Here is a 13,749-nt window from a genome sequence, read left to right on the forward strand (position 1 = left end):
CTGTATGCACGAGGAAGGCAGGATCGCGATAGTGCAAGGAAGACGGGCGCTTGTGTCTGTGCCCGAAATTGGTTGGTGACTAGCCGACGATGCGGATAGCTTGCGAGCAATTTGGCGGCCTATAACGAAGGGCCTGCGAAAACAAAGGCTCGTCGTCGTTCCAATTGTTGCATTATTCATGCGTTTCTAGCAAGAAGCGGTCGTAAGCCAGCCCTCTCGAGACTTTTACTCTCTTCCATTGCCTTTCGGGGAGCCTCCGCGCTTCGCGCGTTCCTCCCCCGGTTCCACACCGCCCTTCAAAATCCATTTTGTTCCCCTTGAGCGTCTTAGACGCAACATTAGTGTGCCGCCAGGAGTGTAATGTGGACCTCGATTACTGAGAAATCAGGGGATTCTCGCTAATACAACTCTGCTATTTAGATGCCTAATAGGTCAACAGGATCTCAGAATGTTGATGATGATCTTTGACACATTCCGGCTCTTCAGAATAAATTTTTGACTAAATTTGTTGTAAAATAATAATGTAAAATGTGTTTTTGTGAAAACAACATAATTGTATTATATACGACGTTATAAACAAAGAGTCAGCTGCGTGGGAAAATCTATAGCTGCTATACGAGAAAATCAATACTAAAGAAGTTGTCAATTGGACAACAAGTCTGAACGAGGTCAGTGTATCTGATGGACACGTATTGCGAATGGCTCAGACAATTTATCGTTTGATAACATTGACAGTCGCGACTTTGATCGTATTGTCTAATCAAAAAGTCGTTAAGTACACTATTGTTTTTAAAATATTCTTTCTTATTTCATGCATCGTAAATAAATACTATAAATGAGTATTAACTCGATATAGTGGATATAGATATAATAATATAAATATAAATTGTGTAAAAGACAAGACACTTATGTAAGACGAACCGTATATGAAAGATATTGAGACTTAGAAGTTGGAAGGAATTTTAAATATGCAAGGGATTCCTGACATTGACCTCCTTACCTTTTTTCATTTCTTTTCTCTCAACACAAGACAATAATAAGCAGTTGGAAGCATTTTTTCGAATAAGCAATTCTGTATCTGGATCTGTTCGAATTATCTTAATGAAATGTCGTAATGTTCAATAAGATTTAAGTTGCCCTACTGCCATTCCCAAACTCCGAAGATGTTTCAGTCTTAATATTTGATATTCTTGATCTGCGAATAAATCGAAGGGCAATCAGTCGAGAGATGTATCCTAAAGTATCCATTTAAAAGATGATAGAAAGGATATGTCTTATCATCGCAATTGACGCAATTTCTGGATGACTGAAATTCATTTGCATGCCAGATATTTACGTAATGCCGCGTAATGAATATCAAGATTGCGAAAACGCGCGGCGAAGTACAGGCACCGGCGAACGAACGAAAGGGTCGCTGCCGCTACTTAGCGTTCATACGTAAATACCTATAAATTACGAAGGAAACGACCGCATCACGGCGCAATGACCTACCAACGCGGTTACACATGTTCGCCGTTGCGCCGTACATTGCCCGCCAGAAAGATCGCCAGTAAACTTGTCAACGTTGACACAATCGGTTTCCTTAACGAATCATAAACGCCAACAACGCTGCATGCCAAACACCAATCTATTTTCGTGCGGAAACAAACGTCGTTATACATACATATTGTACATTATTTGCGTTTATTCTCATCCTGATACTTTCTTTCCTCTTGTTAAAGGTATGTCAATAAAAAGTCTTATTTTTATATGTTATCAAATTACATATTAATTTACGAATGAATCAAGTAGTGTTTTATAATATTCCATGTGTATTATAATTACAGTGCATAAAAGTTAAATTTAGGATTTTATTGTCATACAATTATCTGTCAATCGCGTAAAATTGAAAAGTTTGCAATCAAATAGCTGATTGAAGTAATCCGTATTTAATTATCATTCTTATCTTCATACCCTATAAATTTTATATGTAAAACACAAATAAAATTCATATATATATAATTATAAAACACTAACAAAATGCGTGAGATTTATAAAAGATAGAAAATATCTCAGGGTGTCGTAAGAGCCTCTAAAAAATCCTAAGATAGTTTCTATTACCTTTTATAAAGCTCACGTAGCATGTTCCGTATATTTTAGGGATTCATTCTGGATATTCGTTTTAAGAGCGGTAAAGGGACATAGGTAAAAAAAATTGATAGGTGAATAAGAAAAATTCCTTCTCGTTCAAAATACCTCATCGTTTCTCTTATTTCCATGTTCGTTATATTTAAAATATTGAGAAACCTGTTCATCCCGATATCGATGCTAGGTACAATTTCAACTTTCTATAGAGTCGAAGTGTAGATAATATTCAAATAGAAGGAAAAGTTACATAGAAGGAACAATAGAAGGAAAGGTTTTTTTCTAAAGGAAGGAGGCTTTTCGCGAAACCATTGTCATTTGTTCAATGTTAAATCCTGAATACCTGGAAGAACGGATCATATATGAAGTTATTAGGTGAAGTTTATTAGGTAGAATACGAAACTTGAACTACACAAATAAGTAAAGAAACCTATTACAACAAACGCCCCTGATATTACTAGTAGTAGTATCCTCCGCCTCCCTTCTTGTATAACATCTTTTCCTACACTATCCGCATTCCCTAGCCCTTCTTAAACTACCCATTTCATCTCTTCTTAAACTACCTATTCTCCACAGACTACCCTACTTATTTTTATACCTGCGGACGCATCGGATATATGTACATAATAATCCCAGCCTTGTTCTCATCAAGATTTCTACGTGAAAACATTCAACCTTCTAACAAGATAGACTACATTATTTTACATAAGAATCTTAAATTAGTTTTATTGTTGTAGTCTCTCGCCACTACTGCGATAGCACAATTTAAGAGATCTTAAAACTGCACCAGTTTATGATTCATTAGATTCTCGGGGTTTTTTTAACGACTTACAAGAAAAACTTTGGAAAATTTAAAGAAAATTTTGAGAAACTACTGTGAGACTTTAAATACCAAAATTCTAAATGTGAGGATTTCTTGAATTTTTTTTTCGTTTATAAAATTCTCTCTTACAAATAAATACAAATTTCGAAAAGAATAGTAAGATTATATAATTTTTATATTAAGTAAATATTACATTCATAAGTTATTTTGCAACATACGTTTTACAAATTGTCAAAAGAGTTCCAAAATCGTGTAGAAAATAGGAAATCTCATTAGATATAATTATTCAACGTAATAATTTAATTACACAATAAATGAACCTTTCTTGTTATACAAAAAATATTATTCAAACAATGCGGCAAGAAATCAACAGTTAATGATTTATAATCTGGTAACTAGTAAACAAAAATCTCTTTCCAATGAAACGTGACGATGTTATTTACAACTGGTACCTTATCTTCGGCATACGGGTCACGCATCTAGACAGGAAATTATTATGAGCACTTAAAGGACGTAGAGATGCAGTAAAAAGTTTTTTCGTTAAAATTAGTATGCATATATGTATAACCGGCTTGTAATACCGGCATAAGCGTTCATTGAATTGCAAAGTGGTGTCCAAATTATAACTCCAAAAATCATTGCTTACGTTTTTATCTATAAGTACTTGCGCATGATAAAGTCATAAATTTATAAAAATTTATTGATTTTATCAGAAATTGAATAATACGTTGAATAAATATATTTTAATTATTTTAACTGAAATTGAATAATACGTTAAATAAATATATTTTGATTATTTTAATAAGAATTTTACAAGATAAATATAATTAAATATTACTTATTATGGTTATTCTATGCTTATTTTATTTTTAAAGTTTTACATAAATTTATATCTATATAACACTAAATTTCAGATTAAGTAACTGATGAGAGAGAGAGAGAGAGAGAGAGGATAAAAACGAGGGAGAAAGAGAGGAAAAAGAGAGAGGTGGGGGAAAATAAAGAAAGAGAAAGAGAGAGAGACAAATTTTACGTTACACTTTTTAAAAGAATATTTTATATTGCTGCATGCAGAAAACTCCCCTTGTTCTTAATCTCTTAGATTAAAACCAGGAGATAATTTTGAGATACATCATCAAGAGACTTGGCATATCCATTTCCCAAATAATACGATTCATACAAGAAGAGAAATATATAAGCATTATACGGGCCGTTACTATCAGACACAGTTAATCGGCCTGCAATGCCACGTGCCTCAAAGGTAACAAGAATAGCAGTTCAGCCGGCGTGCGCGAAGTGCGTTTTAATCCTCTTAGAGGGGGGAGGAGTAAAGATGCAAAGAGCGTCCGATCGCCGGCGGAAGTGGAGAAAGAGGAACGTTACGAACTTCCGTGGTATTAACTCATTACGTAACACGCTTTGCCCGCGAACAAGACAACTCCGGCAGTTAACGATCGAGCTAACGACCCCGACGCACCTTGCGCCCTCGTCTGCTTATCGCGCCACGAAACCACCTCATCTCGCTGTCGGGGCGAAGCGCTTCCATCAAGCTAAGCCGCGATCGTGCCACCTCCTCGCGTGCTTCACGCGACTCTTGTTCGCGCGCGAATACAATACTCGATCCTCCTCGTGAATCTTTCCAATTAAGCGGCAGGAGCCCGATCAGGTGCATGAAAAGGGTGCACGCTTCGCTCGTTCACTCGCGCTCGTGCTCGTGCTCGTGCTCGTGCTCGTGCCCGCGTGCGCGTGTTCCAGCTACTTGGCCGAGGGACATGACGCGATTATGTGCAAAGGGAGGTCCTAAGGCTCTAAAAAATAGTCTCATGCTTTTCTCCTCTCTTCCGCCCTTTCGTCCGCTTGATATTCTTTTCTGGCTCGTAACATCCAATGTGTTTTCTCTCTCATCATTTACCTCGCACGTCCTCTCTAATGCAATCCAGCGACACTCGCGTCATGGTATTCCAAGAAGAATAATAATTCTGCAATTTCGGAGGCACGCGGCCTACCAAAGGCTTTTTCTCGCAGCTAATTTCGCAGGTGTACCGGACGAGACGGCAGAAGCGGCGGCACCAGCCGCCGCCACCGTCGTTATCCTCGACGACGTTTTACGCGAGGCTTAAAACGGCCTCTCGTCAGTTTTTTGCCGAAAGTAGGGTTGGCTTGAAGTTGCCCAACATAATATACAAATAGTATAATATTGCGAATTAAGTTTGTGCGTTTTAGGAAAAACATGTTATTGTGATTTTGAGAAAGGGTTGAATTTTGATATTGAATTGAAGTAAAAATGACATAAGCTCATCAAGGCTTGCATCAAGGTGTGTGCTAAATGTTCTTGTCAAAATAGAATATTTATTTCTCACGCAATAAAATAATAATAATAATCTAAAGATATATAGAAGATATATTGAAAATAAATTATGATAGAATGAAGATAAAGATATATACTTGAAGATAATTATTAATGTGATATATCAATTAATATTAATTGAAGGGCTTGCTGCAATAGTGGTCAACCCACATTTTGTAACAACAAAATTCACCATTTTAGAGTTCGTTTTTATACGTAAAATGTTATAAAATGCGGGTTAACTCACAGTTGCAACAAGTCTTGCAATTGTATATGTATAAAAAATAATTTTTATCTAATTTCTTAATCCATTCCATTTCTTAATCCCATCGCTAGCCTGTCGGCGTAGCAGTATAATACTTACATGTGCACGCATACAATGCACATGTGTGATCCCCGGGTAGTAGAAAGAAAAAAGGACGGTTCAAAATGTGCAAGCAAAGAATGGAAAGGAATGTATTGTATCAAAGTCTAGCTGTAACCCCTCCTCTCGTTCCTCTTAGACCCCGTCTGAATAACAAAGAAATAAAATCCTAAGTAAGGTTCCAGGTTCTTACTTCGCAAATAATACAATTCTTTCCAGTCCCAAAACTTTTCCTTTTTTTTATTGCTCTTGAATTTTTTGCAACTCATTCTTTTTTGCCTTCAACTGCAGATGCAATGCCGGTCTGTGTAATGTACTGCTTCACTCGATCTGTCCAATTGGTTTTAATTCTTTATATTTCAATTTTCAATTATATTTAATACTAAAGCCATTGTTACATATCATTCGATTCGATATTTATCGAACATTTCATTATATATATCATTTTTACACAACAACATCTTACTTGTACAACGGCAATAGAAAAGAAAAAAGATTGATTTACCTTATAGTTAAGCGATTAAAATTCAGAAATATTAAGCAATTAATGTCTATCGGCTGGTGATTGAATAATAAGGAATGTATCTATCATAAACTACTCGACTGGAATTGCTAATTTGAAAGTGGTAAATTCTATAAATATGTTGGTAAGTCGATTCCACGTGCCTTTTCTCGTTCGGTTCCATTTATTGAAAGCGTGTTATCGGCCAGAGCGCCGTATCGAAAGCATGAAGGATTAAATTAGAAATATTTCTCGGTGGAATTTATATACAAGTCGAACTTGTGTGAAGTGATACGCACTTTCTCGTAATTTACACACTAGTAATCCCGGAATCTAATACAAGCGCAAACAAGCCGTCAATTAAATCATGCGTAGAAGTGGATATGACGATAAAAAGACGAGCTAATTGCGTGTGTGGAAAGAATTCAAGATCTAAAACTTAAAAAAAAATCTTACATCTTGCTTTAATTGGCCCCGTTAAATTTCTTATTTAACCAGCGTGAGTTCTCTCTAACGATTCATCATATATTCCGCAAGTATTTCGAGAAAATCAAGAATTATTACGTTTTTAACCAGTATTAAATATGTATACGACAAATAATAAATAATCGTATTGTTTCTATACAATTTATAACCGTTGTTTTTTTATTTGTTTTCTACAAGCCGTTTATAACGGAAGATGTTCCGCTTTAGCAGGTGCATCACGCACTCGAGGTATCGGATCAGAATGCAACTGCGAATTCCAAATCAGAACTCATGGTCACATCAGAAGGAAGGGAGACGGATATGGGGGACACGATCGAAGACCGATATACTGATCGTGCATGAATCCTGCTGGCTTGGATCCTTATTGGCTATGCGCCAACGAGTACTCAGATGCCACGTCGCACCTTAATAGTACAGATTGCCTCATGCCATTTAATGAAATACAAGATATTCGTGTACTTTGGATAGGCCATAAATATTACATACTAAAACTAGACTCCTTGCATGATAAAAACTTGCTTTTAATTATACATGTATGCTTTCTTCTCTATTTTTATACTTAAAAACTCAAGAATGTACTGTCTACAGACATTCCACATTGCGAACATTTAAAATTAACATCGTAGATATTTATGTGTGATAACAAATGTAACGTAGAGAGCATCTTGAAAGAAAAAAATGGCAAGGACACCGTCCTTAAAAGTCGTACTAAATTTGTAAGTTAATCTTCCCGCTTCGCCTCGATCTCTGTCCGTTGCCGCGATTTTTCGCTCTCGCGAGGCAGTTCGACCGCTTAAAATAAAATACGACACGAACCCGGTCTAGAACAATAAGTATTTAATTACTAAAGACATTAAGGTACCATACATTAGACGGTATCCTCGGGGCTTGCAGATATAGCCGGGGGCCCATGTTGATATCCTCGCAATACACTGGCAACGGCCTATTAACAATAATTTCGACTCGGCTTAAGAGACACGGTTGGTGAAATCTTTTCTCGGTAGAAGAAAACGAGAAGAGAGAGAGAAACGAGGAAAGAAGGAAGGAAGGAAGGAAGGATAGAAAAGAACGCGCTCGTGCAAACCCGTTTGGCCGTTTAGCAGTCCCCGGCTGCCGAAGGTAGACTCGGTCCAGGAGGATCGAGACGCGCTCACAGGCAAAAATTCAGCTCTTTTGCTCCTGCCGGTTTGTACACTGACCTATATTCGTTGGAACCGGGTCCGCAGACCTGAAACAGCTACAGAGACCTACTACCCTGAAGAACACTTCGCGAGACGATGAGAGACCCACGGCCTTCATCTACCTTCTCCATCGATTCGCATTAGTCGACGGTGTTTTTCAGACGGACATGTATAGGTTTCCGTTACGTATCACGAGTTTTGATACACGCATTTTTTTAGAGAGTGCAGTTAAGTATAATTTTCTCATAAAAACGTTAATTTTTGAATAAGAATATAGATATACGTAATATCATATTTATAGATACATAGTGATTTTAAATTATTATCCATATTAAACTTGCGCAAATATATAAACGATCGTAAAATTATCACTGGAGAACTAGTAAATCATATGTAATTATCTTCTCGAATAACTCATTCCACAATGGACTCTTTGTATTTTCATCTCATAGAGAATATTTATCTTTGAATTTCATCTTGATATAACGAATCTAAAGAATCTAAAGAAAGATTTAAAGAAAGTACTATCTATAATGTATTCACAGGCATTACGTTACTTTTGCTTTTATTTATTTATTCATTAAGATAAGCATGAAAAAGTGAGTTACGGTACTACACGTCACGTATTATTATTTCATAAATTTACAGTAGTAAATGATCGACTAGATTATTTCCGTCGAAGAAACAAACGTGTGGGTGGTCCGATCCTTTAAAATCTCCAGTGTGCATATATATAGTACACGTTTCGGGGCAGTGAAGCTATTACGAGAGTAATAACTTGCCTTTTCGCATGCAGATCGAGAGATATTAATTGCGTGTAGTAGCAGTAACAACGCTCTACTTTCAAGTTACACGTGCGCGCATTGCGGCAATTAGATGTTAATGCTAACGCAACCTTACGTCAATCGAAATTTTCCATTGCAGATTTCCTCGTCGTTCACCCAATCCAGTTTTATACGTCTTACGGTCAAATTATATAATCCAGCATAGAATAAATATGTATCTCCAATTAATGTAGATAAATGCATTTTTCATTTCAATTAATACAGATTGTGATTAAAATTGCCGTTGTGAATTGCTAAAATGTGTTTTATATCGCTCATTTGTTACAACGCGTAACCATTTAAGTTGATATTATTTCTTATTTTAATGTTTACTGCACGAACTTTTGCATAACAATGAGATTTTTTATGTGTGCGATATTTCGTAGTCTGAATATATAAAATATATATTTTTTAAATCTCTCGTCTTCTATTTAATATATACAATATTTATATATGTAATATTTTAAATGACCTCTGTTAAATATTTTACTCGATATCTAAAAGCATTTCAGTTCTTTCAGTTCGGTACCTGTATATACAGGCTCGGAAATGTCCAACGTAATATATAATATGCTAGCTTTAACGTTTTTGGAAGGGGGTAGGAAGAAGGGTCATCGATTCGATTTCCATTCGCTGCAGTGCAGTGCAGCATATGTGACACATATAGACACACATATCCGCGTACGTACATACCAGCGGTACTCGTGGATCGAGAATTTTGAAAACATACACGCGCGCGCGCGTACGCGGCACCGCGATTATTCCCGGTGATATATTACGAGATCTCATTCTCTTTTCGAACCGTGCGATTTTCATTCTCGAATGAAATGATGCGCTTATCAATTCTCTCGCATATTAAACGTGATAATCGCGATAATTCGGGGAAAAAAAGAGATCGTCAATCGGCCCGATTACAGGCAATCGCCGATCAAGTCGGTCATTACGCGCTCGCGAATCAGTTCGAGTCTACTTGCGCGGTTATCGTATCATACGCAGTAACTATATAGTTGCGCATGTAATGTGTACGTGGCCGGTATTTGCATAATTACAGACGATTACGAAGCGTGTAAGATTCCTGAATGCGCAATCGGTGTGAGTGAACGGTGTAATGATAAATACGCATGATGAATACGAACACGCCCGTGCCCGTTACCTAACAATATCGATTAAAGGAACGGACTCCTCGAATCCGACGCGGATGATCGCGTCAGAGAGGCGTTACTGCAGTTCGACAAGTTGATTCACGCACGGCGTAACATCTCAATAAAATGATCAAGAAGTGGACTCCGGCCATCTCAGCGTCGATAAGACTTTCCGTACGTTCGCGAGACATTATTTATAGATGAAGGATATCTTATGAACATATTGACTTCGCACGGTATTGTTGCTGGATAAAAACATTGAACATCGGACGTCACAACGTTACGCGAAAGATCGACCAGCGCAAGAAAGGAAAATAGAATAATAGAATAATAAGAGAGCGCAATTTTGTTTAATAATTAAAGTATATTGAGATAGAAATTGAAAATCTGTAGCGTCGTATTTAATCGATCTTAAGAAACACCAATATCAATTTCGTAACTCCATTTTCGATCTTTGAGAAGGTATTATAACGCACACTCGAAGTACATTTAAGATCTGTCAGCAAAGACGCGTCAACATTAGAGAGTCTGAGGAGAAATCAAATCGCCTTACATTCTCGATCTGACTCCGACAAATCGGACGCGACGCGAAAGTCGAATTCTCACGATAGTCGAATTATCCGCGTGAATGGGCGTGCAATGGTACAATTATACGAAGATATATATCAGAGTAATTGCGAACATTAGATTCAACGTGACGACTCGTCTCGCGGGCTAAGGAAGGAATTAGTCAACCCTGCAACGAGGCACCGTTGCTCAAGCAGAAATAGTTTCGATTGCTCGTACATACACGGGCTCGCGGTAAATATAGTAATGTCTCTTTAATAACGAGAAATCAAATGGCGATGCGTAATTACGTTACAGTGTATAGATACCTGTAAGATTTATTGATAATCAAGGGGTCATTTATCATATTTGTACGTCGGCAAACATTCAACGAATAGCACTCGAGACTAATATTGCATTATACTCCGAGCAAACTAATACATCGGAATCGTTGTCGTAAGGGACATAGAGTGGCCCAGTTTTGCGAGTCGTGCGTCATACTCGCGCTCATAGTGAAAAAGCGTCCTCCGAGAGAGGCAGATTCCATTTTCCACCTTGTCATCCCCGCCATCGCACTCTCCGGCTATGCAAGGTTTCCCCAGCCCTCTCATTAGCGAGTCTGACCCTCGAGATGCGAACAGCAGGGAAGAACGCCGCGATGAATACAGCTACAAATGAGAGGATTCCGCGGACCGTGACACCGAAGGCGCCCCGCCATGAAAGATGTAAGAGCGTTAAATGAAGAGTACAGGCACCGATTACTGGGGAAGTCAAAGGGAGCCTAAAGCGAGTACTGTCATAAAAAAAAAGTCGATCCCTCAACCCTCGATATCAGAGTCTCGCACCCTTGCCTCGTGCCGTACAGTTTCGTCCTGTAACACGCTTGACCTCCTTTCGAGTTTAAAGGAAACTTCGTGCAGAAGCTGGCTATGCACAAACAAGATTGTTTACGATTAAGTGATTCGCCAACTATCGAACGGAGAAGTGGCAACTATAAAGAGTAGTGTGTCCTTCGAGATATCCTACGTTAAACTTATCTGTGAATCCTACTTAAGTTGATCGTTTAAAAACTAATATAAATTAATATAAATTATTCAATACAAAGTAGTAATTTGTTATGTAAATAATGCTTGTGTGTAATATTCTTACGTTTTGAAAACAAGATTTCCATATAAAATTTTCTCACATAGTTTTCCAGCAAGAGGCAAGTATCAATATAAAGATCATTCTGTTTCTTTTTTATTATTCAACAAAAAGACAAAGTCATTCTTAGTTGAAATCTCATGTAACATAAAAATGAACTTCATTAATGTAATTGTTCATCATTTCTTAATCATATTGACAATTTCAATATTTTGTTAAAAGATATTATATTAATAATATTATATTAATAATAAAACTTTTTTTTAATAGCAAAACCCCTTCTTTCATGTATAGGTATCCTATACATCATAATATATAATAATTTAAAAATATCATCAAAAACAATGTCATATATTTATTAAAATAAACGTAAGCACAAACACACATACATTCTTTATAGAATAAAAGTAAAACTCAGCTTATACAGAACGCTACGGGAATAGAGCAGTTCCGATTTCATTATCCGATCGCATAAAACAATCTCGATCGAAACACGGACATAAAAGTTTCACGATAGTAATATCAACGAGCACGTGTTTCTTTGCGATGAAGCGAGTCATGGCACGGTTATATGGAATTCCAGAATTAATATGCACGCGCACGTGGTAGCAGTATCGCGTAGTCCGCAATAAATAGTTACTGCAGATCGTAACGATGATATTAATCAATAGTTACGTTAATTTGAATTTATTGCTCGATAAGAAAACACGGAGCTTACAGCGATCCTTCCGTACAGCGAGATATAAAGTTTCAATATAAGATACGAGCTAGGAGCATATCCAAACAAGGCGTAATGTTGTGCAATACGATATGCGCGCATTATAAGATGACTACGATTTATCCATTAACGAGAATACCGGAGAATCCCAGGCTAATGATCAACTGCTCTCGATAATTTATTATAAGTGATTTGTAATATACGGACTCTATTAAATAAATCTTTTCGTTCAACTAAATAATCGCCGGCGAAAAATGAGACGAACATATCCTACGCAGATATATGTGCAATGTTCAGCATTAATATGACATAAAATGTAATTTTAATTTCGCGTCCCTAGCAAGTTTGAAGATGTTTTTAAGTACGTAATAATATGTGCATTTCTCAACGAACACTTGCAAACTCAGTTCTACTTAGTTCTATGATCGTATAAACTAGAATATTTTGTTTGTAATATTATATATAAAAAATATTATTTTGCAAAATACTGCACATATTTTGCAAAAGAATCTCGTAACAAATATCTTTATTTTTTTGTGCCAAATTCTTTACGCTGCACTGTTAAATAGATGTTAGTAAAACGAGAGAGGGAGAGAGTTAATGTATATTATCGCGCAGAGAAACCAATAATATGCAAGAGGGAAACTGCTTACGATATAAATTTCGATAGGATTTGAAACTCTTGCTGATGGACCAAGTTTGCAACTATTACTCGTTCATAGCAACATGAGCGAAAGGGGAGGGTAACACTATACAAATAGCTGTTCGAGTTTTAAGCGGGCTCGCGGGAGCAAGTTTTTAATAGAAACGATCGCGCTCTCCTTGCACAACGGTGCAAGATATAATGCCGTCGAGAAAGAGTGGAAACAGCCGTTATCACGCTGCGCAATGCTCTATTTTGCAGGTGACAAGGCGCGCGCGTTTTAAAGTTATAATTATCTTGAACTTACGTTGTTTACTTTATGCAAGTTATTCTGCATAATATTTAATTGCTTAACTTAATATTATAAGATTACTTGCGCCTTGATTTTGCAAGTAAATCAGTAAAATTATATAGCTGAACAGTTACGACTTAACGCATATATTAAGAAAGCCTTATTATTTCTTTTATCCAGAAGTTACAATTATTTAAAATATGTTCTAAAGATATTTCAATAATTGAGTTATTAAAATGTAAGAGTCAAATATATAAAAAAACCTTTTGTTGGTAAAAGATTTGTAAAAAAGACTTTTAATTAAGAGTGTATATTGATACCTAAAATATAAGAATCTAATGTGTATTAATATCTTCCTTCTATGTTCAATAATTTACGTAATTTCACTATTGATATAGAGCAACTTCCTCTTAAAGTTTTAAAATACATATATATTAGGCATACGTATGCATGTAAACATTTCGTTATAAACAAAATCACGATTTAAAAAGACGTCCATTTTTATTCGGTGTATCGTATACTATTATAATATCTATTTTCATTCGCTGTATGCTAACATACTTTATTGACTGTGAGCAACTGATTTACTGCGCCATAAAAAGTAGTTGCAACTC

The 13,749-nt window shown here is 36.5% G+C and overlaps 1 protein-coding gene across 2 annotated transcripts in view; it reads right to left on the bottom strand.

Annotated features, from left to right (window-relative positions):
* LOC105453343 overlaps positions 1–13,749 on the bottom strand; it is a 38,791-nt gene that overhangs the window by 20,253 nt on the left and 4,789 nt on the right. The window lies entirely within an intron of this gene.

Source organism: Wasmannia auropunctata, unplaced genomic scaffold (assembly GCF_000956235.1).
Source record: "Wasmannia auropunctata unplaced genomic scaffold, wasmannia.A_1.0 LD336000.1, whole genome shotgun sequence".
Classification (NCBI taxonomy): Eukaryota; Metazoa; Arthropoda; class Insecta; order Hymenoptera; family Formicidae; genus Wasmannia; species Wasmannia auropunctata.